This window comes from Hemiscyllium ocellatum, unplaced genomic scaffold (genome assembly GCF_020745735.1).
Source record: "Hemiscyllium ocellatum isolate sHemOce1 unplaced genomic scaffold, sHemOce1.pat.X.cur. scaffold_1311_pat_ctg1, whole genome shotgun sequence".
Lineage (NCBI taxonomy): Eukaryota > Metazoa > Chordata > Chondrichthyes > Orectolobiformes > Hemiscylliidae > Hemiscyllium > Hemiscyllium ocellatum.
The window spans coordinates 18,307-39,472 of record NW_026867735.1 but is presented as its reverse complement, the minus strand read 5'-3'; the positions used below and the strand labels follow the sequence as shown (position 1 = coordinate 39,472).

At 51.4% G+C, this 21,166-nt stretch overlaps 10 non-coding genes across 10 annotated transcripts; all 10 read right to left on the bottom strand.

The window, feature by feature from the left end:
* Nucleotides 1–1,499: 1,499 nt before the first annotated feature.
* On the bottom strand, nt 1,500–1,691 carry LOC132809597 (U2 spliceosomal RNA). Its single transcript, XR_009642441.1, has one exon. It is a non-coding gene; the product is annotated as a U2 spliceosomal RNA (small nuclear RNA).
* Nucleotides 1,692–3,502: 1,811 nt separating this feature from the next.
* LOC132809596 (U2 spliceosomal RNA) lies at nt 3,503–3,694 on the bottom strand. The gene has a single exon (XR_009642440.1). It is a non-coding gene; the product is annotated as a U2 spliceosomal RNA (small nuclear RNA).
* Nucleotides 3,695–5,512: 1,818 nt separating this feature from the next.
* On the bottom strand, nt 5,513–5,704 carry LOC132809595 (U2 spliceosomal RNA). Its single transcript, XR_009642438.1, has one exon. It is a non-coding gene; the product is annotated as a U2 spliceosomal RNA (small nuclear RNA).
* Nucleotides 5,705–7,502: 1,798 nt separating this feature from the next.
* On the bottom strand, nt 7,503–7,694 carry LOC132809594 (U2 spliceosomal RNA). Its single transcript, XR_009642437.1, has one exon. It is a non-coding gene; the product is annotated as a U2 spliceosomal RNA (small nuclear RNA).
* Nucleotides 7,695–9,491: 1,797 nt separating this feature from the next.
* Nucleotides 9,492–9,683, bottom strand: LOC132809593 (U2 spliceosomal RNA). The gene has a single exon (XR_009642436.1). It is a non-coding gene; the product is annotated as a U2 spliceosomal RNA (small nuclear RNA).
* Nucleotides 9,684–11,502: 1,819 nt separating this feature from the next.
* Nucleotides 11,503–11,694, bottom strand: LOC132809592 (U2 spliceosomal RNA). Its single transcript, XR_009642435.1, has one exon. It is a non-coding gene; the product is annotated as a U2 spliceosomal RNA (small nuclear RNA).
* A 1,796-nt stretch (nt 11,695–13,490) lies between these two features.
* Nucleotides 13,491–13,682, bottom strand: LOC132809590 (U2 spliceosomal RNA). Its single transcript, XR_009642434.1, has one exon. It is a non-coding gene; the product is annotated as a U2 spliceosomal RNA (small nuclear RNA).
* A 1,815-nt stretch (nt 13,683–15,497) lies between these two features.
* Nucleotides 15,498–15,689, bottom strand: LOC132809589 (U2 spliceosomal RNA). Its single transcript, XR_009642433.1, has one exon. It is a non-coding gene; the product is annotated as a U2 spliceosomal RNA (small nuclear RNA).
* Nucleotides 15,690–17,489: 1,800 nt separating this feature from the next.
* Nucleotides 17,490–17,681, bottom strand: LOC132809585 (U2 spliceosomal RNA). Its single transcript, XR_009642429.1, has one exon. It is a non-coding gene; the product is annotated as a U2 spliceosomal RNA (small nuclear RNA).
* A 1,795-nt stretch (nt 17,682–19,476) lies between these two features.
* On the bottom strand, nt 19,477–19,668 carry LOC132809636 (U2 spliceosomal RNA). Its single transcript, XR_009642479.1, has one exon. It is a non-coding gene; the product is annotated as a U2 spliceosomal RNA (small nuclear RNA).
* Between the last annotated feature and the right edge of the window lie 1,498 nt (nt 19,669–21,166).

Sequence of the window (21,166 nt, the reverse complement as noted above, 5' to 3'; positions counted from 1 at the left end):
GGTCATTCATTCCCCGGCATCTACAAGATTCACCAGAATTCCTCAGGCAGCACCTTGCAAACCCATGGCCAACGCAGCCTCGAAGGATGACGGCAGCAGATCCACGGGAACACCACCATTCGCAAGTTCTCCCCCCCCCCCGAGGCACTCGCTGTCCTGAATTGCAAATATGTCCTTGTTCCTCCGGTGTTACCGGGTCAAAATCGGGAATCCCCGCCCAAACAGCATCGCGGGGCTACCGACAGCACTTGGACTGCAGCGGTTCGAGAGAGCAGCTCACCACCAGGCTGATCTCGGCATGGGCGAGAAATGTTGGCCTTGACGGAAAGATCCTATTCATTGCCTCCCCTTGTGTTGGTGTAGCTTGCCCATAAATGCCAATCATCGTTTCCCTCACGTACAGGATTCGCTCCTCGGCATTCCGCATCAATCCGAAAAGTTGCGAAAAGCGAATTACGTCCGTGCACCCTTTCTTTATCGTCCACTTTCAATATCCTCTCTACTTGTATCCGACTCTCTGTGGAGAATGGGGAGGGAGCTGATCTCCCCGTGTAAACATGTCACGCTGCAAGCGCGCCTCATCACCACCAGCAGCTCGATTCGACATCTCCGTTCACATTGCTGCAGATCGCTGACAACATTATAATCCGACCCAGTTGACAAACTGACAACTGTTTCGCTACTTGCACCGCAAATGATGACAAATCGTTCCAAATCGTACGGGTGGCACAGTGGATCAGTGGTTAGTACGGCTGCCTGGTGGCACCAGGGAGCTGAAGCCAGTTCCAGCCTTGGGCGATCGTCTGCGTGAATAATCTTTACGTACAGACGTAGCTACTAAAGCAGGTCGCTTCCGTACAGTAGTTTGCGAAGAAACAAACAGAGATGGGGGTTTCACTCTATTCAGGAAACAGACCAAAGACATTTCTTTCTTGTTCAAGAAAATATTAGGATAAATTTGTTGCCTCGGGGTGGGGGGGAGGCGGGGGGGTTGGGAAGGGGCTGTGGGGGCTGATCTGATAGCCATTTGACATTGGCTGAGTCATGGGATCCCACAACCTGATTTGACTGTGTTAAAAATCCCACAACACCAGGTTTCAGCCCAACGGGGTTCTTTGAAATTACAGCAGTCACCCCACCCCCGCCACCGCCGTACCATCGGTGGGATACGTTCCAAGAACGACCGCAGAAGCCCAAAACGGCAGACAAGGGCAAATCCATTCATTCAAATTGGCAAGTTACCTTCCTGGCAGGCCCCTGGTTCCAGAATGTTCCCTGTAGCACGTTGGGGTTACCCCTGTCCTGGCTTTCAGCGTGCTGCACCTTCATCAGGTAACTGCAGAGCAGGTTCATAAGACAGAAAACCCGTAACAAAAGACGATAGTTTCCTGCAACTGAAAAGACAATAGATGCAACAATCACTGACTGCCATCAACACGGCAAACTAGCAAAGGCAAGAGATTCACATTGCATTCACCTGCTTTTGAACTTGGGTAAGCGTTGGGTGCACCATTCCTGGAAACACTGCAATACCAGGCTGATACATGGAGAGGACAGAGCAAGCCCTTAAGCCATCTCCCTGCTCCAAAAATCCATTTAATACAAACACTCCCACCTTCGGGAGATATCAGCGATTAAACTGATAAGAACAGAAACTACACATATTCCAAGCCAAAAGGCCGAGAAGCGATAGCACATTAATACTCCAACGGTGGAGGTCATATTTGCCGACTATCCTTTCCATCAGTTTGATGATATTCAAAGTTCCTTTATTCCCTTACCGTCTACCTTCCTTCCAAGATATCCAACCAGACCGGAAGATCACTCTGCAGCAGTCGCTGTGCTTTCCCCGTGTTTTTCTGTTACGTAGCCGCGTAGGTCGCGCTGACGACCAATCAGATGGCACGGGCCGGAGCCACCGCACGTCAGGTCGACTGCAGAGAGGTTTCTCCCGGTGATCGGGGACAGCGGCGGCGGCAGGGTCATTCATTCCCCCGGCAGGGTCATTCATTCCCCCGGCATCTACAAGATTCACCAGAATTCCTCAGGCAGCACCTTGCAAACCCATGGCCAACGCAGCCTCGAAGGATGACGGCAGCAGATCCACGGGAACACCACCATTCGCAAGTTCTCCCCCCCGCCGAGGCACTCGCTGTCCTGAATTGCAAATATGTCCTTGTTCCTCCGGTGTTACCGGTCAAAATCGGGAATCCCCGCCCAAACAGCATCGCGGGGCTACCGACAGCACTTGGACTGCAGCGGTTCGAGAGAGCAGCTCACCACCAGGCTGATCTCGGCATGGGCGAGAAATGTTGGCCTTGACGGAAAGATCCTATTCATTGCCTCCCCTTGTGTTGGTGTAGCTTGCCCATAAATGCCAATCATCGTTTCCCTCACGTACAGGATTCGCTCCTCGGCATTCCGCATCAATCCGAAAAGTTGCGAAAAGCGAATTACGTCCGTGCACCCTTTCTTTATCGTCCACTTTCAATATCCTCTCTACTTGTATCCGACTCTCTGTGGAGAATGGGGAGGGAGCTGATCTCCCCGTGTAAACATGTCACGCTGCAAGCGCGCCTCATCACCACCAGCAGCTCGATTCGACATCTCCGTTCACATTGCTGCAGATCGCTGACAACATTATAATCCGACCCAGTTGACAAACTGACAACTGTTTCGCTACTTGCACCGCAAATGATGACAAATCGTTCCAAATCGTACGGGTGGCACAGTGGATCAGTGGTTAGTACGGCTGCCTGGTGGCACCAGGGAGCTGAAGCCAGTTCCAGCCTTGGGCGATCGTCTGCGTGAATAATCTTTACGTACAGACGTAGCTACTAAAGCAGGTCGCTTCCGTACAGTAGTTTGCGAAGAAACAAACAGAGATGGGGGTTTCACTCTATTCAGGAAACAGACTAAAGACATTTCTTTCTTGTTCAAGAAAATATTAGGATAAATTTGTTGCCTCGGGGGTGGGGGGGGAGGCGGGGGGGTTGGGAAGGGGCTGTGGGGGCTGATCTGATAGCCATTTGACATTGGCTGAGTCATGGGATCCCACAACCTGATTTGACTGTGTTAAAAATCCCACAACACCAGGTTTCAGCCCAACGGGGTTCTTTGAAATTACAGCAGTCACCCCACCCCCCGCCACCGCCGTACCATCGGTGGGATACGTTCCAAGAACGACCGCAGAAGCCCAAAACGGCAGACAAGGGCAAATCCATTCATTTAAATTGGCAAGTTACCTTCCTGGCAGGCCCCTGGTTCCAGAATGTTCCCTGTAGCACGTTGGGGTTACCCCTGTCCTGGCTTTCAGCGTGCTGCACCTTCATCAGGTAACTGCAGAGCAGGTTCATAAGACAGAAAACCCGTAACAAAAGACGATAGTTTCCTGCAACTGAAAAGACAATAGATGCAACAATCACTGACTGCCATCAACACGGCAAACTAGCAAAGGCAAGAGATTCACATTGCATTCACCTGCTTTTGAACTTGGGTAAGCGTTGGGTGCACCATTCCTGGAAACACTGCAATACCAGGCTGATACATGGAGAGGACAGAGCAAGCCCTTAAGCCATCTCCCTGCTCCAAAAATCCATTTAATACAAACACTCCCACCTTCGGGAGATATCAGCGATTAAACTGATAAGAACAGAAACTACACATATTCCAAGCCAAAAGGCCGAGAAGCGATAGCACATTAATACTCCAACGGTGGAGGTCATATTTGCCGACTATCCTTTCCATCAGTTTGATGATATTCAAAGTTCCTTTATTCCCTTACCGTCTACCTTCCTTCCAAGATATCCAACCAGACCGGAAGATCACTCTGCAGCAGTCGCTGTGCTTTCCCCGTGCTTTTCTTCCATCTGTTACGTAGCCGCGTAGGTCGCGCTGACGACCAATCAGATGGCACGGGCCGGAGCCACCGCACGTCAGGTCGACTGCAGAGAGGTTTCTCCCGGTGATCGGGGACAGCGGCGGCGGCGGTCATTCATTCCCCGGCAGGGTCATTCATTCCCCCGGCATCTACAAGATTCACCAGAATTCCTCAGGCAGCACCTTGCAAACCCATGGCCAACGCAGCCTCGAAGGATGACGGCAGCAGATCCACGGGAACACCACCATTCGCAAGTTCTCTCCCCCCCGCCGAGGCACTCGCTGTCCTGAATTGCAAATATGTCCTTGTTCCTCCGGTGTTACCGGGTCAAAATCGGGAATCCCCGCCCAAACAGCATCGCGGGGCTACCGACAGCACTTGGACTGCAGCGGTTCGAGAGAGCAGCTCACCACCAGGCTGATCTCGGCATGGGCGAGAAATGTTGGCCTTGACGGAAAGATCCTATTCATTGCCTCCCCTTGTGTTGGTGTAGCTTGCCCATAAATGCCAATCATCGTTTCCCTCACGTACAGGATTCGCTCCTCGGCATTCCGCATCAATCCGAAAAGTTGCGAAAAGCGAATTACGTCCGTGCACCCTTTCTTTATCGTCCACTTTCAATATCCTCTCTACTTGTATCCGACTCTCTGTGGAGAATGGGGAGGGAGCTGATCTCCCCGTGTAAACATGTCACGCTGCAAGCGCGCCTCATCACCACCAGCAGCTCGATTCGACATCTCCGTTCACATTGCTGCAGATCGCTGACAACATTATAATCCGACCCAGTTGACAAACTGACAACTGTTTCGCTACTTGCACCGCAAATGATGACAAATCGTTCCAAATCGTACGGGTGGCACAGTGGATCAGTGGTTAGTACGGCTGCCTGGTGGCACCAGGGAGCTGAAGCCAGTTCCAGCCTTGGGCGATCGTCTGCGTGAATAATCTTTACGTACAGACGTAGCTACTAAAGCAGGTCGCTTCCGTACAGTAGTTTGCGAAGAAACAAACAGAGATGGGGGTTTCACTCTATTCAGGAAACAGACTAAAGACATTTCTTTCTTGTTCAAGAAAATATTAGGATAAATTTGTTGCCTCGGGGGTGGGGGGGGAGGCGGGGGGGTTGGGAAGGGGCTGTGGGGGCTGATCTGATAGCCATTTGACATTGGCTGAGTCATGGGATCCCACAACCTGATTTGACTGTGTTAAAAATCCCACAACACCAGGTTTCAGCCCAACGGGGTTCTTTGAAATTACAGCAGTCACCCCACCCCCCGCCACCGCCGTACCATCGGTGGGATACGTTCCAAGAACGACCGCAGAAGCCCAAAACGGCAGACAAGGGCAAATCCATTCATTCAAATTGGCAAGTTACCTTCCTGGCAGGCCCCTGGTTCCAGAATGTTCCCTGTAGCACGTTGGGGTTACCCCTGTCCTGGCTTTCAGCGTGCTGCACCTTCATCAGGTAACTGCAGAGCAGGTTCATAAGACAGAAAACCCGTAACAAAAGACGATAGTTTCCTGCAACTGAAAAGACAATAGATGCAACAATCACTGACTGCCATCAACACGGCAAACTAGCAAAGGCAAGAGATTCACATTGCATTCACCTGCTTTTGAACTTGGGTAAGCGTTGGGTGCACCATTCCTGGAAACACTGCAATACCAGGCTGATACATGGAGAGGACAGAGCAAGCCCTTAAGCCATCTCCCTGCTCCAAAAATCCATTTAATACAAACACTCCCACCTTCGGGAGATATCAGCGATTAAACTGATAAGAACAGAAACTACACATATTCCAAGCCAAAAGGCCGAGAAGCGATAGCACATTAATACTCCAACGGTGGAGGTCATATTTGCCGACTATCCTTTCCATCAGTTTGATGATATTCAAAGTTCCTTTATTCCCTTACCGTCTACCTTCCTTCCAAGATATCCAACCAGACCGGAAGATCACTCTGCAGCAGTCGCTGTGCTTTCCCCGTGCTTTTCTGTCCATCTGTTACGTAGCCGCGTAGGTCGCGCTGACGACCAATCAGATGGCACGGGCCGGAGCCACCGCACGTCAGGTCGACTGCAGAGAGGTTTCTCCCGGTGATCGGGGACAGCGGCGGCGGCAGGGTCATTCATTCCCCCGGCATCTACAAGATTCACCAGAATTCCTCAGGCAGCACCTTGCAAACCCATGGCCAACGCAGCCTCGAAGGATGACGGCAGCAGATCCACGGGAACACCACCATTCGCAAGTTCTCTCCCCCCCCCGAGGCACTCGCTGTCCTGAATTGCAAATATGTCTTTGTTCCTCCGGTGTTACCGGGTCAAAATCGGGAATCCCCGCCCAAACAGCATCGCGGGGCTACCGACAGCACTTGGACTGCAGCGGTTCGAGAGAGCAGCTCACCACCAGGCTGATCTCGGCATGGGCGAGAAATGTTGGCCTTGACGGAAAGATCCTATTCATTGCCTCCCCTTGTGTTGGTGTAGCTTGCCCATAAATGCCAATCATCGTTTCCCTCACGTACAGGATTCGCTCCTCGGCATTCCGCATCAATCCGAAAAGTTGCGAAAAGCGAATTACGTCCGTGCACCCTTTCTTTATCGTCCACTTTCAATATCCTCTCTACTTGTATCCGACTCTCTGGAGAATGGGGAGGGAGCTGATCTCCCCGTGTAAACATGTCACGCTGCAAGCGCGCCTCATCACCACCAGCAGCTCGATTCGACATCTCCGTTCACATTGCTGCAGATCGCTGACAACATTATAATCCGACCCAGTTGACAAACTGACAACTGTTTCGCTACTTGCACCGCAAATGATGACAAATCGTTCCAAATCGTACGGGTGGCACAGTGGATCAGTGGTTAGTACGGCTGCCTGGTGGCACCAGGGAGCTGAAGCCAGTTCCAGCCTTGGGCGATCGTCTGCGTGAATAATCTTTACGTACAGACGTAGCTACTAAAGCAGGTCGCTTCCGTACAGTAGTTTGCGAAGAAACAAACAGAGATGGGGGTTTCACTCTATTCAGGAAACAGACTAAAGACATTTCTTTCTTGTTCAAGAAAATATTAGGATAAATTTGTTGCCTCGGGGGTGGGGGGGGAGGCGGGGGGGTTGGGAAGGGGCTGTGGGGGCTGATCTGATAGCCATTTGACATTGGCTGAGTCATGGGATCCCACAACCTGATTTGACTGTGTTAAAAATCCCACAACACCAGGTTTCAGCCCAACGGGGTTCTTTGAAATTACAGCAGTCACCCCACCCCCCGCCACCGCCGTACCATCGGTGGGATACGTTCCAAGAACGACCGCAGAAGCCCAAAACGGCAGACAAGGGCAAATCCATTCATTCAAATTGGCAAGTTACCTTCCTGGCAGGCCCCTGGTTCCAGAATGTTCCCTGTAGCACGTTGGGGTTACCCCTGTCCTGGCTTTCAGCGTGCTGCACCTTCATCAGGTAACTGCAGAGCAGGTTCATAAGACAGAAAACCCGTAACAAAAGACGATAGTTTCCTGCAACTGAAAAGACAATAGATGCAACAATCACTGACTGCCATCAACACGGCAAACTAGCAAAGGCAAGAGATTCACATTGCATTCACCTGCTTTTGAACTTGGGTAAGCGTTGGGTGCACCATTCCTGGAAACACTGCAATACCAGGCTGATACATGGAGAGGACAGAGCAAGCCCTTAAGCCATCTCCCTGCTCCAAAAATCCATTTAATACAAACACTCCCACCTTCGGGAGATATCAGCGATTAAACTGATAAGAACAGAAACTACACATATTCCAAGCCAAAAGGCCGAGAAGCGATAGCACATTAATACTCCAACGGTGGAGGTCATATTTGCCGACTATCCTTTCCATCAGTTTGATGATATTCAAAGTTCCTTTATTCCCTTACCGTCTACCTTCCTTCCAAGATATCCAAACAGACCGGAAGATCACACTGCAGCAGTCGCTGTGCTTTCCCCGTGCTTTTCTGTCCATCTGTTACGTAGCCGCGTAGGTCGCGCTGACGACCAATCAGATGGCACGGGCCGGAGCCACCGCACGTCAGGTCGACTGCAGAGAGGTTTCTCCCGGTGATCGGGGACAGCGGCGGCGGCAGGGTCATTCATTCCCCCGGCATCTACAAGATTCACCAGAATTCCTCAGGCAGCACCTTGCAAACCCATGGCCAACGCAGCCTCGAAGGATGACGGCAGCAGATCCACGGGAACACCACCATTCGCAAGTTCTCCCCCCCCCCGAGGCACTCGCTGTCCTGAATTGCAAATATGTCCTTGTTCCTCCGGTGTTACCGGGTCAAAATCGGGAATCCCCGCCCAAACAGCATCGCGGGGCTACCGACAGCACTTGGACTGCAGCGGTTCGAGAGAGCAGCTCACCACCAGGCTGATCTCGGCATGGGCGAGAAATGTTGGCCTTGACGGAAAGATCCTATTCATTGCCTCCCCTTGTGTTGGTGTAGCTTGCCCATAAATGCCAATCATCGTTTCCCTCACGTACAGGATTCGCTCCTCGGCATTCCGCATCAATCCGAAAAGTTGCGAAAAGCGAATTACGTCCGTGCACCCTTTCTTTATCGTCCACTTTCAATATCCTCTCTACTTGTATCCGACTCTCTGGAGAATGGGGAGGGAGCTGATCTCCCCGTGTAAACATGTCACGCTGCAAGCGCGCCTCATCACCACCAGCAGCTCGATTCGACATCTCCGTTCACATTGCTGCAGATCGCTGACAACATTATAATCCGACCCAGTTGACAAACTGACAACTGTTTCGCTACTTGCACCGCAAATGATGACAAATCGTTCCAAATCGTACGGGTGGCACAGTGGATCAGTGGTTAGTACGGCTGCCTGGTGGCACCAGGGAGCTGAAGCCAGTTCCAGCCTTGGGCGATCGTCTGCGTGAATAATCTTTACGTACAGACGTAGCTACTAAAGCAGGTCGCTTCCGTACAGTAGTTTGCGAAGAAACAAACAGAGATGGGGGTTTCACTCTATTCAGGAAACAGACTAAAGACATTTCTTTCTTGTTCAAGAAAATATTAGGATAAATTTGTTGCCTCGGGGGTGGGGGGGGAGGCGGGGGGGTTGGGAAGGGGCTGTGGGGGCTGATCTGATAGCCATTTGACATTGGCTGAGTCATGGGATCCCACAACCTGATTTGACTGTGTTAAAAATCCCACAACACCAGGTTTCAGCCCAACGGGGTTCTTTGAAATTACAGCAGTCACCCCACCCCCCGCCACCGCCGTACCATCGGTGGGATACGTTCCAAGAACGACCGCAGAAGCCCAAAACGGCAGACAAGGGCAAATCCATTCATTTAAATTGGCAAGTTACCTTCCTGGCAGGCCCCTGGTTCCAGAATGTTCCCTGTAGCACGTTGGGGTTACCCCTGTCCTGGCTTTCAGCGTGCTGCACCTTCATCAGGTAACTGCAGAGCAGGTTCATAAGACAGAAAACCCGTAACAAAAGACGATAGTTTCCTGCAACTGAAAAGACAATAGATGCAACAATCACTGACTGCCATCAACACGGCAAACTAGCAAAGGCAAGAGATTCACATTGCATTCACCTGCTTTTGAACTTGGGTAAGCGTTGGGTGCACCATTCCTGGAAACACTGCAATACCAGGCTGATACATGGAGAGGACAGAGCAAGCCCTTAAGCCATCTCCCTGCTCCAAAAATCCATTTAATACAAACACTCCCACCTTCGGGAGATATCAGCGATTAAACTGATAAGAACAGAAACTACACATATTCCAAGCCAAAAGGCCGAGAAGCGATAGCACATTAATACTCCAACGGTGGAGGTCATATTTGCCGACTATCCTTTCCATCAGTTTGATGATATTCAAAGTTCCTTTATTCCCTTACCGTCTACCTTCCTTCCAAGATATCCAACCAGACCGGAAGATCACTCTGCAGCAGTCGCTGTGCTTTCCCCGTGCTTTTCTTCCATCTGTTACGTAGCCGCGTAGGTCGCGCTGACGACCAATCAGATGGCACGGGCCGGAGCCACCGCACGTCAGGTCGACTGCAGAGAGGTTTCTCCCGGTGATCGGGGACAGCGGCGGCGGCAGGGTCATTCATTCCCCCGGCAGGGTCATTCATTCCCCCGGCATCTACAAGATTCACCAGAATTCCTCAGGCAGCACCTTGCAAACCCATGGCCAACGCAGCCTCGAAGGATGACGGCAGCAGATCCACGGGAACACCACCATTCGCAAGTTCTCCCCCCCCCCCCCCGAGACACTCGCTGTCCTGAATTGCAAATATGTCTTTGTTCCTCCGGTGTTACCGGGTCAAAATCGGGAATCCCCGCCCAAACAGCATCGCGGGGCTACCGACAGCACTTGGACTGCAGCGGTTCGAGAGAGCAGCTCACCACCAGGCTGATCTCGGCATGGGCGAGAAATGTTGGCCTTGACGGAAAGATCCTATTCATTGCCTCCCCTTGTGTTGGTGTAGCTTGCCCATAAATGCCAATCATCGTTTCCCTCACGTACAGGATTCGCTCCTCGGCATTCCGCATCAATCCGAAAAGTTGCGAAAAGCGAATTACGTCCGTGCACCCTTTCTTTATCGTCCACTTTCAATATCCTCTCTACTTGTATCCGACTCTGTGGAGAATGGGGAGGGAGCTGATCTCCCCGTGTAAACATGTCACGCTGCAAGCGCGCCTCATCACCACCAGCAGCTCGATTCGACATCTCCGTTCACATTGCTGCAGATCGCTGACAACATTATAATCCGACCCAGTTGACAAACTGACAACTGTTTCGCTACTTGCACCGCAAATGATGACAAATCGTTCCAAATCGTACGGGTGGCACAGTGGATCAGTGGTTAGTACGGCTGCCTGGTGGCACCAGGGAGCTGAAGCCAGTTCCAGCCTTGGGCGATCGTCTGCGTGAATAATCTTTACGTACAGACGTAGCTACTAAAGCAGGTCGCTTCCGTACAGTAGTTTGCGAAGAAACAAACAGAGATGGGGGTTTCACTCTATTCAGGAAACAGACTAAAGACATTTCTTTCTTGTTCAAGAAAATATTAGGATAAATTTGTTGCCTCGGGGGTGGGGGGGGAGGCGGGGGGGTTGGGAAGGGGCTGTGGGGGCTGATCTGATAGCCATTTGACATTGGCTGAGTCATGGGATCCCACAACCTGATTTGACTGTGTTAAAAATCCCACAACACCAGGTTTCAGCCCAACGGGGTTCTTTGAAATTACAGCAGTCACCCCACCCCCGCCACCGCCGTACCATCGGTGGGATACGTTCCAAGAACGACCGCAGAAGCCCAAAACGGCAGACAAGGGCAAATCCATTCATTAAATTGGCAAGTTACCTTCCTGGCAGGCCCCTGGTTCCAGAATGTTCCCTGTAGCACGTTGGGGTTACCCCTGTCCTGGCTTTCAGCGTGCTGCACCTTCATCAGGTAACTGCAGAGCAGGTTCATAAGACAGAAAACCCGTAACAAAAGACGATAGTTTCCTGCAACTGAAAAGACAATAGATGCAACAATCACTGACTGCCATCAACACGGCAAACTAGCAAAGGCAAGAGATTCACATTGCATTCACCTGCTTTTGAACTTGGGTAAGCGTTGGGTGCACCATTCCTGGAAACACTGCAATACCAGGCTGATACATGGAGAGGACAGAGCAAGCCCTTAAGCCATCTCCCTGCTCCAAAAATCCATTTAATACAAACACTCCCACCTTCGGGAGATATCAGCGATTAAACTGATAAGAACAGAAACTACACATATTCCAAGCCAAAAGGCCGAGAAGCGATAGCACATTAATACTCCAACGGTGGAGGTCATATTTGCCGACTATCCTTTCCATCAGTTTGATGATATTCAAAGTTCCTTTATTCCCTTACCGTCTACCTTCCTTCCAAGATATCCAACCAGACCGGAAGATCACTCTGCAGCAGTCGCTGTGCTTTCCCCGTGCTTTTCTGTCCATCTGTTACGTAGCCGCGTAGGTCGCGCTGACGACCAATCAGATGGCACGGGCCGGAGCCACCGCACGTCAGGTCGACTGCAGAGAGGTTTCTCCCGGTGATCGGGGACAGCGGCGGCGGCAGGGTCATTCATTCCCCCGGCATCTACAAGATTCACCAGAATTCCTCAGGCAGCACCTTGCAAACCCATGGCCAACGCAGCCTCGAAGGATGACGGCAGCAGATCCACGGGAACACCACCATTCGCAAGTTCTCTCCCCCCCCCGAGGCACTCGCTGTCCTGAATTGCAAATATGTCTTTGTTCCTCCGGTGTTACCGGGTCAAAATCGGGAATCCCCGCCCAAACAGCATCGCGGGGCTACCGACAGCACTTGGACTGCAGCGGTTCGAGAGAGCAGCTCACCACCAGGCTGATCTCGGCATGGGCGAGAAATGTTGGCCTTGACGGAAAGATCCTATTCATTGCCTCCCCTTGTGTTGGTGTAGCTTGCCCATAAATGCCAATCATCGTTTCCCTCACGTACAGGATTCGCTCCTCGGCATTCCGCATCAATCCGAAAAGTTGCGAAAAGCGAATTACGTCCGTGCACCCTTTCTTTATCGTCCACTTTCAATATCCTCTCTACTTGTATCCGACTCTCTGGAGAATGGGGAGGGAGCTGATCTCCCCGTGTAAACATGTCACGCTGCAAGCGCGCCTCATCACCACCAGCAGCTCGATTCGACATCTCCGTTCACATTGCTGCAGATCGCTGACAACATTATAATCCGACCCAGTTGACAAACTGACAACTGTTTCGCTACTTGCACCGCAAATGATGACAAATCGTTCCAAATCGTACGGGTGGCACAGTGGATCAGTGGTTAGTACGGCTGCCTGGTGGCACCAGGGAGCTGAAGCCAGTTCCAGCCTTGGGCGATCGTCTGCGTGAATAATCTTTACGTACAGACGTAGCTACTAAAGCAGGTCGCTTCCGTACAGTAGTTTGCGAAGAAACAAACAGAGATGGGGGTTTCACTCTATTCAGGAAACAGACTAAAGACATTTCTTCTTGTTCAAGAAAATATTAGGATAAATTTGTTGCCTCGGGGGGGGGGGGGGGGGGGGGGGGTTGGGAAGGGGCTGTGGGGGCTGATCTGATAGCCATTTGACATTGGCTGAGTCATGGGATCCCACAACCTGATTTGACTGTGTTAAAAATCCCACAACACCAGGTTTCAGCCCAACGGGGTTCTTTGAAATTACAGCAGTCACCCCACCCCCCGCCACCGCCGTACCATCGGTGGGATACGTTCCAAGAACGACCGCAGAAGCCCAAAACGGCAGACAAGGGCAAATCCATTCATTCAAATTGGCAAGTTACCTTCCTGGCAGGCCCCTGGTTCCAGAATGTTCCCTGTAGCACGTTGGGGTTACCCCTGTCCTGGCTTTCAGCGTGCTGCACCTTCATCAGGTAACTGCAGAGCAGGTTCATAAGACAGAAAACCCGTAACAAAAGACGATAGTTTCCTGCAACTGAAAAGACAATAGATGCAACAATCACTGACTGCCATCAACACGGCAAACTAGCAAAGGCAAGAGATTCACATTGCATTCACCTGCTTTTGAACTTGGGTAAGCGTTGGGTGCACCATTCCTGGAAACACTGCAATACCAGGCTGATACATGGAGAGGACAGAGCAAGCCCTTAAGCCATCTCCCTGCTCCAAAAATCCATTTAATACAAACACTCCCACCTTCGGGAGATATCAGCGATTAAACTGATAAGAACAGAAACTACACATATTCCAAGCCAAAAGGCCGAGAAGCGATAGCACATTAATACTCCAACGGTGGAGGTCATATTTGCCGACTATCCTTTCCATCAGTTTGATGATATTCAAAGTTCCTTTATTCCCTTACCGTCTACCTTCCTTCCAAGATATCCAACCAGACCGGAAGATCACTCTGCAGCAGTCGCTGTGCTTTCCCCGTGCTTTTCTCTCCATCTGTTACGTAGCCGCGTAGGTCGCGCTGACGACCAATCAGATGGCACGGGCCGGAGCCACCGCACGTCAGGTCGACTGCAGAGAGGTTTCTCCCGGTGATCGGGGACAGCGGCGGCGGCAGGGTCATTCATTCCCCGCAGGGTCATTCATTCCCCCGGCATCTACAAGATTCACCAGAATTCCTCAGGCAGCACCTTGCAAACCCATGGCCAACGCAGCCTCGAAGGATGACGGCAGCAGATCCACGGGAACACCACCATTCGCAAGTTCCCCCCCCCCCCCGAGCACTCGCTGTCCTGAATTGCAAATATGTCTTTGTTCCTCCGGTGTTACCGGGTCAAAATCGGGAATCCCCGCCCAAACAGCATCGCGGGGCTACCGACAGCACTTGGACTGCAGCGGTTCGAGAGAGCAGCTCACCACCAGGCTGATCTCGGCATGGGCGAGAAATGTTGGCCTTGACGGAAAGATCCTATTCATTGCCTCCCCTTGTGTTGGTGTAGCTTGCCCATAAATGCCAATCATCGTTTCCCTCACGTACAGGATTCGCTCCTCGGCATTCCGCATCAATCCGAAAAGTTGCGAAAAGCGAATTACGTCCGTGCACCCTTTCTTTATCGTCCACTTTCAATATCCTCTCTACTTGTATCCGACTCTCTGGAGAATGGGGAGGGAGCTGATCTCCCCGTGTAAACATGTCACGCTGCAAGCGCGCCTCATCACCACCAGCAGCTCGATTCGACATCTCCGTTCACATTGCTGCAGATCGCTGACAACATTATAATCCGACCCAGTTGACAAACTGACAACTGTTTCGCTACTTGCACCGCAAATGATGACAAATCGTTCCAAATCGTACGGGTGGCACAGTGGATCAGTGGTTAGTACGGCTGCCTGGTGGCACCAGGGAGCTGAAGCCAGTTCCAGCCTTGGGCGATCGTCTGCGTGAATAATCTTTACGTACAGACGTAGCTACTAAAGCAGGTCGCTTCCGTACAGTAGTTTGCGAAGAAACAAACAGAGATGGGGGTTTCACTCTATTCAGGAAACAGACTAAAGACATTTCTTTCTTGTTCAAGAAAATATTAGGATAAATTTGTTGCCTCGGGGGGTGGGGGGGAGGCGGGGGGGTTGGGAAGGGGCTGTGGGGGCTGATCTGATAGCCATTTGACATTGGCTGAGTCATGGGATCCCACAACCTGATTTGACTGTGTTAAAAATCCCACAACACCAGGTTTCAGCCCAACGGGGTTCTTTGAAATTACAGCAGTCACCCCACCCCCGCCACCGCCGTACCATCGGTGGGATACGTTCCAAGAACGACCGCAGAAGCCCAAAACGGCAGACAAGGGCAAATCCATTCATTTAAATTGGCAAGTTACCTTCCTGGCAGGCCCCTGGTTCCAGAATGTTCCCTGTAGCACGTTGGGGTTACCCCTGTCCTGGCTTTCAGCGTGCTGCACCTTCATCAGGTAACTGCAGAGCAGGTTCATAAGACAGAAAACCCGTAACAAAAGACGATAGTTTCCTGCAACTGAAAAGACAATAGATGCAACAATCACTGACTGCCATCAACACGGCAAACTAGCAAAGGCAAGAGATTCACATTGCATTCACCTGCTTTTGAACTTGGGTAAGCGTTGGGTGCACCATTCCTGGAAACACTGCAATACCAGGCTGATACATGGAGAGGACAGAGCAAGCCCTTAAGCCATCTCCCTGCTCCAAAAATCCATTTAATACAAACACTCCCACCTTCGGGAGATATCAGCGATTAAACTGATAAGAACAGAAACTACACATATTCCAAGCCAAAAGGCCGAGAAGCGATAGCACATTAATACTCCAACGGTGGAGGTCATATTTGCCGACTATCCTTTCCATCAGTTTGATGATATTCAAAGTTCCTTTATTCCCTTACCGTCTACCTTCCTTCCAAGATATCCAACCAGACCGGAAGATCACTCTGCAGCAGTCGCTGTGCTTTCCCCGTGCTTTTCTGTCCATCTGTTACGTAGCCGCGTAGGTCGCGCTGACGACCAATCAGATGGCACGGGCCGGAGCCACCGCACGTCAGGTCGACTGCAGAGAGGTTTCTCCCGGTGATCGGGGACAGCGGCGGCGGCAGGGTCATTCATTCCCCCGGCATCTACAAGATTCACCAGAATTCCTCAGGCAGCACCTTGCAAACCCATGGCCAACGCAGCCTCGAAGGATGACGGCAGCAGATCCACGGGAACACCACCATTCGCAAGTTCTCTCCCCCCCCCGAGGCACTCGCTGTCCTGAATTGCAAATATGTCTTTGTTCCTCCGGTGTTACCGGGTCAAAATCGGGAATCCCCGCCCAAACAGCATCGCGGGGCTACCGACAGCACTTGGACTGCAGCGGTTCGAGAGAGCAGCTCACCACCAGGCTGATCTCGGCATGGGCGAGAAATGTTGGCCTTGACGGAAAGATCCTATTCATTGCCTCCCCTTGTGTTGGTGTAGCTTGCCCATAAATGCCAATCATCGTTTCCCTCACGTACAGGATTCGCTCCTCGGCATTCCGCATCAATCCGAAAAGTTGCGAAAAGCGAATTACGTCCGTGCACCCTTTCTTTATCGTCCACTTTCAATATCCTCTCTACTTGTATCCGACTCTCTGTGGAGAATGGGGAGGGAGCTGATCTCCCCGTGTAAACATGTCACGCTGCAAGCGCGCCTCATCACCACCAGCAGCTCGATTCGACATCTCCGTTCACATTGCTGCAGATCGCTGACAACATTATAATCCGACCCAGTTGACAAACTGACAACTGTTTCGCTACTTGCACCGCAAATGATGACAAATCGTTCCAAATCGTACGGGTGGCACAGTGGATCAGTGGTTAGTACGGCTGCCTGGTGGCACCAGGGAGCTGAAGCCAGTTCCAGCCTTGGGCGATCGTCTGCGTGAATAATCTTTACGTACAGACGTAGCTACTAAAGCAGGTCGCTTCCGTACAGTAGTTTGCGAAGAAACAAACAGAGATGGGGGTTTCACTCTATTCAGGAAACAGACTAAAGACATTTCTTTCTTGTTCAAGAAAATATTAGGATAAATTTGTTGCCTCGGGGGTGGGGGGGGAGGCGGGGGGGTTGGGAAGGGGCTGTGGGGGCTGATCTGATAGCCATTTGACATTGGCTGAGTCATGGGATCCCACAACCTGATTTGACTGTGTTAAAAATCCCACAACACCAGGTTTCAGCCCAACGGGGTTCTTTGAAATTACAGCAGTCACCCCACCCCCGCCACCGCCGTACCATCGGTGGGATACGTTCCAAGAACGACCGCAGAAGCCCAAAACGGCAGACAAGGGCAAATCCATTCATTTCAAATTGGCAAGTTACCTTCCTGGCAGGCCCCTGGTTCCAGAATGTTCCCTGTAGCACGTTGGGGTTACCCCTGTCCTGGCTTTCAGCGTGCTGCACCTTCATCAGGTAACTGCAGAGCAGGTTCATAAGACAGAAAACCCGTAACAAAAGACGATAGTTTCCTGCAACTGAAAAGACAATAGATGCAACAATCACTGACTGCCATCAACACGGCAAACTAGCAAAGGCAAGAGATTCACATTGCATTCACCTGCTTTTGAACTTGGGTAAGCGTTGGGTGCACCATTCCTGGAAACACTGCAATACCAGGCTGATACATGGAGAGGACAGAGCAAGCCCTTAAGCCATCTCCCTGCTCCAAAAATCCATTTAATACAAACACTCCCACCTTCGGGAGATATCAGCGATTAAACTGATAAGAACAGAAACTACACATATTCCAAGCCAAAAGGCCGAGAAGCGATAGCACATTAATACTCCAACGGTGGAGGTCATATTTGCCGACTATCCTTTCCATCAGTTTGATGATATTCAAAGTTCCTTTATTCCCTTACCGTCTACCTTCCTTCCAAGATATCCAACCAGACCGGAAGATCACTCTGCAGCAGTCGCTGTGCTTTCCCCGTGCTTTTCTGTCCATCTGTTACGTAGCCGCGTTGGTCGCGCTGACGACCAATCAGATGGCACGGGCCGGAGCCACCGCACGTCAGGTCGACTGCAGAGAGGTTTCTCCCGGTGATCGGGGACAGCGGCGGCGGCAGGGTCATTCATTCCCCCGGCATCTACAAGATTCACCAGAATTCCTCAGGCAGCACCTTGCAAACCCATGGCCAACGCAGCCTCGAAGGATGACGGCAGCAGATCCACGGGAACACCACCATTCGCAAGTTCTCCCCCCCCCCCGAGGCACTCGCTGTCCTGAATTGCAAATATGTCCTTGTTCCTCCGGTGTTACCGGGTCAAAATCGGGAATCCCCGCCCAAACAGCATCGCGGGGCTACCGACAGCACTTGGACTGCAGCGGTTCGAGAGAGCAGCTCACCACCAGGCTGATCTCGGCATGGGCGAGAAATGTTGGCCTTGACGGAAAGATCCTATTCATTGCCTCCCCTTGTGTTGGTGTAGCTTGCCCATAAATGCCAATCATCGTTTCCCTCACGTACAGGATTCGCTCCTCGGCATTCCGCATCAATCCGAAAAGTTGCGAAAAGCGAATTACGTCCGTGCACCCTTTCTTTATCGTCCACTTTCAATATCCTCTCTACTTGTATCCGACTCTCTGGAGAATGGGGAGGGAGCTGATCTCCCCGTGTAAACATGTCACGCTGCAAGCGCGCCTCATCACCACCAGCAGCTCGATTCGACATCTCCGTTCACATTGCTGCAGATCGCTGACAACATTATAATCCGACCCAGTTGACAAACTGACAACTGTTTCGCTACTTGCACCGCAAATGATGACAAATCGTTCCAAATCGTACGGGTGGCACAGTGGATCAGTGGTTAGTACGGCTGCCTGGTGGCACCAGGGAGCTGAAGCCAGTTCCAGCCTTGGGCGATCGTCTGCGTGAATAATCTTTACGTACAGACGTAGCTACTAAAGCAGGTCGCTTCCGTACAGTAGTTTGCGAAGAAACAAACAGAGATGGGGGTTTCACTCTATTCAGGAAACAGACTAAAGACATTTCTTTCTTGTTCAAGAAAATATTAGGATAAATTTGTTGCCTCGGGGTGGGGGGGGAGGCGGGGGGTTGGGAAGGGCTGTGGGGGCTGATCTGATAGCCATTTGACATTGGCTGAGTCATGGGATCCCACAACCTGATTTGACTGTGTTAAAAATCCCACAACACCAGGTTTCAGCCCAACGGGGTTCTTTGAAATTACAGCAGTCACCCCACCCCCCGCCACCGCCGTACCATCGGTGGGATACGTTCCAAGAACGACCGCAGAAGCCCAAAACGGCAGACAAGGGCAAATCCATTCATTCAAATTGGCAAGTTACCTTCCTGGCAGGCCCCTGGTTCCAGAATGTTCCCTGTAGCACGTTGGGGTTACCCCTGTCCTGGCTTTCAGCGTGCTGCACCTTCATCAGGTAACTGCAGAGCAGGTTCATAAGACAGAAAACCCGTAACAAAAGACGATAGTTTCCTGCAACTGAAAAGACAATAGATGCAACAATCACTGACTGCCATCAACACGGCAAACTAGCAAAGGCAAGAGATTCACATTGCATTCACCTGCTTTTGAACTTGGGTAAGCGTTGGGTGCACCATTCCTGGAAACACTGCAATACCAGGCTGATACATGGAGAGGACAGAGCAAGCCCTTAAGCCATCTCCCTGCTCCAAAAATCCATTTAATACAAACACTCCCACCTTCGGGAGATATCAGCGATTAAACTGATAAGAACAGAAACTACACATATTCCAAGCCAAAAGGCCGAGAAGCGATAGCACATTAATACTCCAACGGTGGAGGTCATATTTGCCGACTATCCTTTCCATCAGTTTGATGATATTCAAAGTTCCTTTATTCCCTTACCGTCTACCTTCCTTCCAAGATATCCAACCAGACCGGAAGATCACTCTGCAGCAGTCGCTGTGCTTTCCCCGTGCTTTTCTGTCCATCTGTTACGTAGCCGCGTAGGTCGCGCTGACGACCAATCAGATGGCACGGGCCGGAGCCACCGCACGTCAGGTCGACTGCAGAGAGGTTTCTCCCGGTGATCGGGGACAGCGGCGGCGGCAGGGTCATTCATTCCCCCGGCATCTACAAGATTCACCAGAATTCCTCAGGCAGCACCTTGCAAACCCATGGCCAACGCAGCCTCGAAGGATGACGGCAGCAGATCCACGGGAACACCACCATTCGCAAGTTCTCCCCCCCCCCGAGGCACTCGCTGTCCTGAATTGCAAATATGTCTTTGTTCCTCCGGTGTTACCGGGTCAAAATCGGGAATCCCCGCCCAAACAGCATCGCGGGGCTACCGACAGCACTTGGACTGCAGCGGTTCGAGAGAGCAGCTCACCACCAGGCTGATCTCGGCATGGGCGAGAAATGTTGGCCTTGACGGAAAGATCCTATTCATTGCCTCCCCTTGTGTTGGTGTAGCTTGCCCATAAATGCCAATCATCGTTTCCCTCACGTACAGGATTCGCTCCTCGGCATTCCGCATCAATCCGAAAAGTTGCGAAAAGCGAATTACGTCCGTGCACCCTTTCTTTATCGTCCACTTTCAATATCCTCTCTACTTGTATCCGACTCTCTGTGGAGAATGGGGAGGGAGCTGATCTCCCCGTGTAAACATGTCACGCTGCAAGCGCGCCTCATCACCACCAGCAGCTCGATTCGACATCTCCGTTCACATTGCTGCAGATCGCTGACAACATTATAATCCGACCCAGTTGACAAACTGACAACTGTTTCGCTACTTGCACCGCAAATGATGACAAATCGTTCCAAATCGTACGGGTGGCACAGTGGATCAGTGGTTAGTACGGCTGCCTGGTGGCACCAGGGAGCTGAAGCCAGTTCCAGCCTTGGGCGATCGTCTGCGTGAATAATCTTTACGTACAGACGTAGCTACTAAAGCAGGTCGCTTCCGTACAGTAGTTTGCGAAGAAACAAACAGAGATGGGGGTTTCACTCTATTCAGGAAACAGACTAAAGACATTTCTTTCTTGTTCAAGAAAATATTAGGATAAATTTGTTGCCTCGGGGTTGGGGGGGGAGGCGGGGGGTTGGGAAGGGGCTGTGGGGCTGATCTGATAGCCATTTGACATTGGCTGAGTCATGGGATCCCACAACCTGATTTGACTGTGTTAAAAATCCCACAACACCAGGTTTCAGCCCAACGGGGTTCTTTGAAATTACAGCAGTCACCCCACCCCCCGCCACCGCCGTACCATCGGTGGGATACGTTCCAAGAACGACCGCAGAAGCCCAAAAC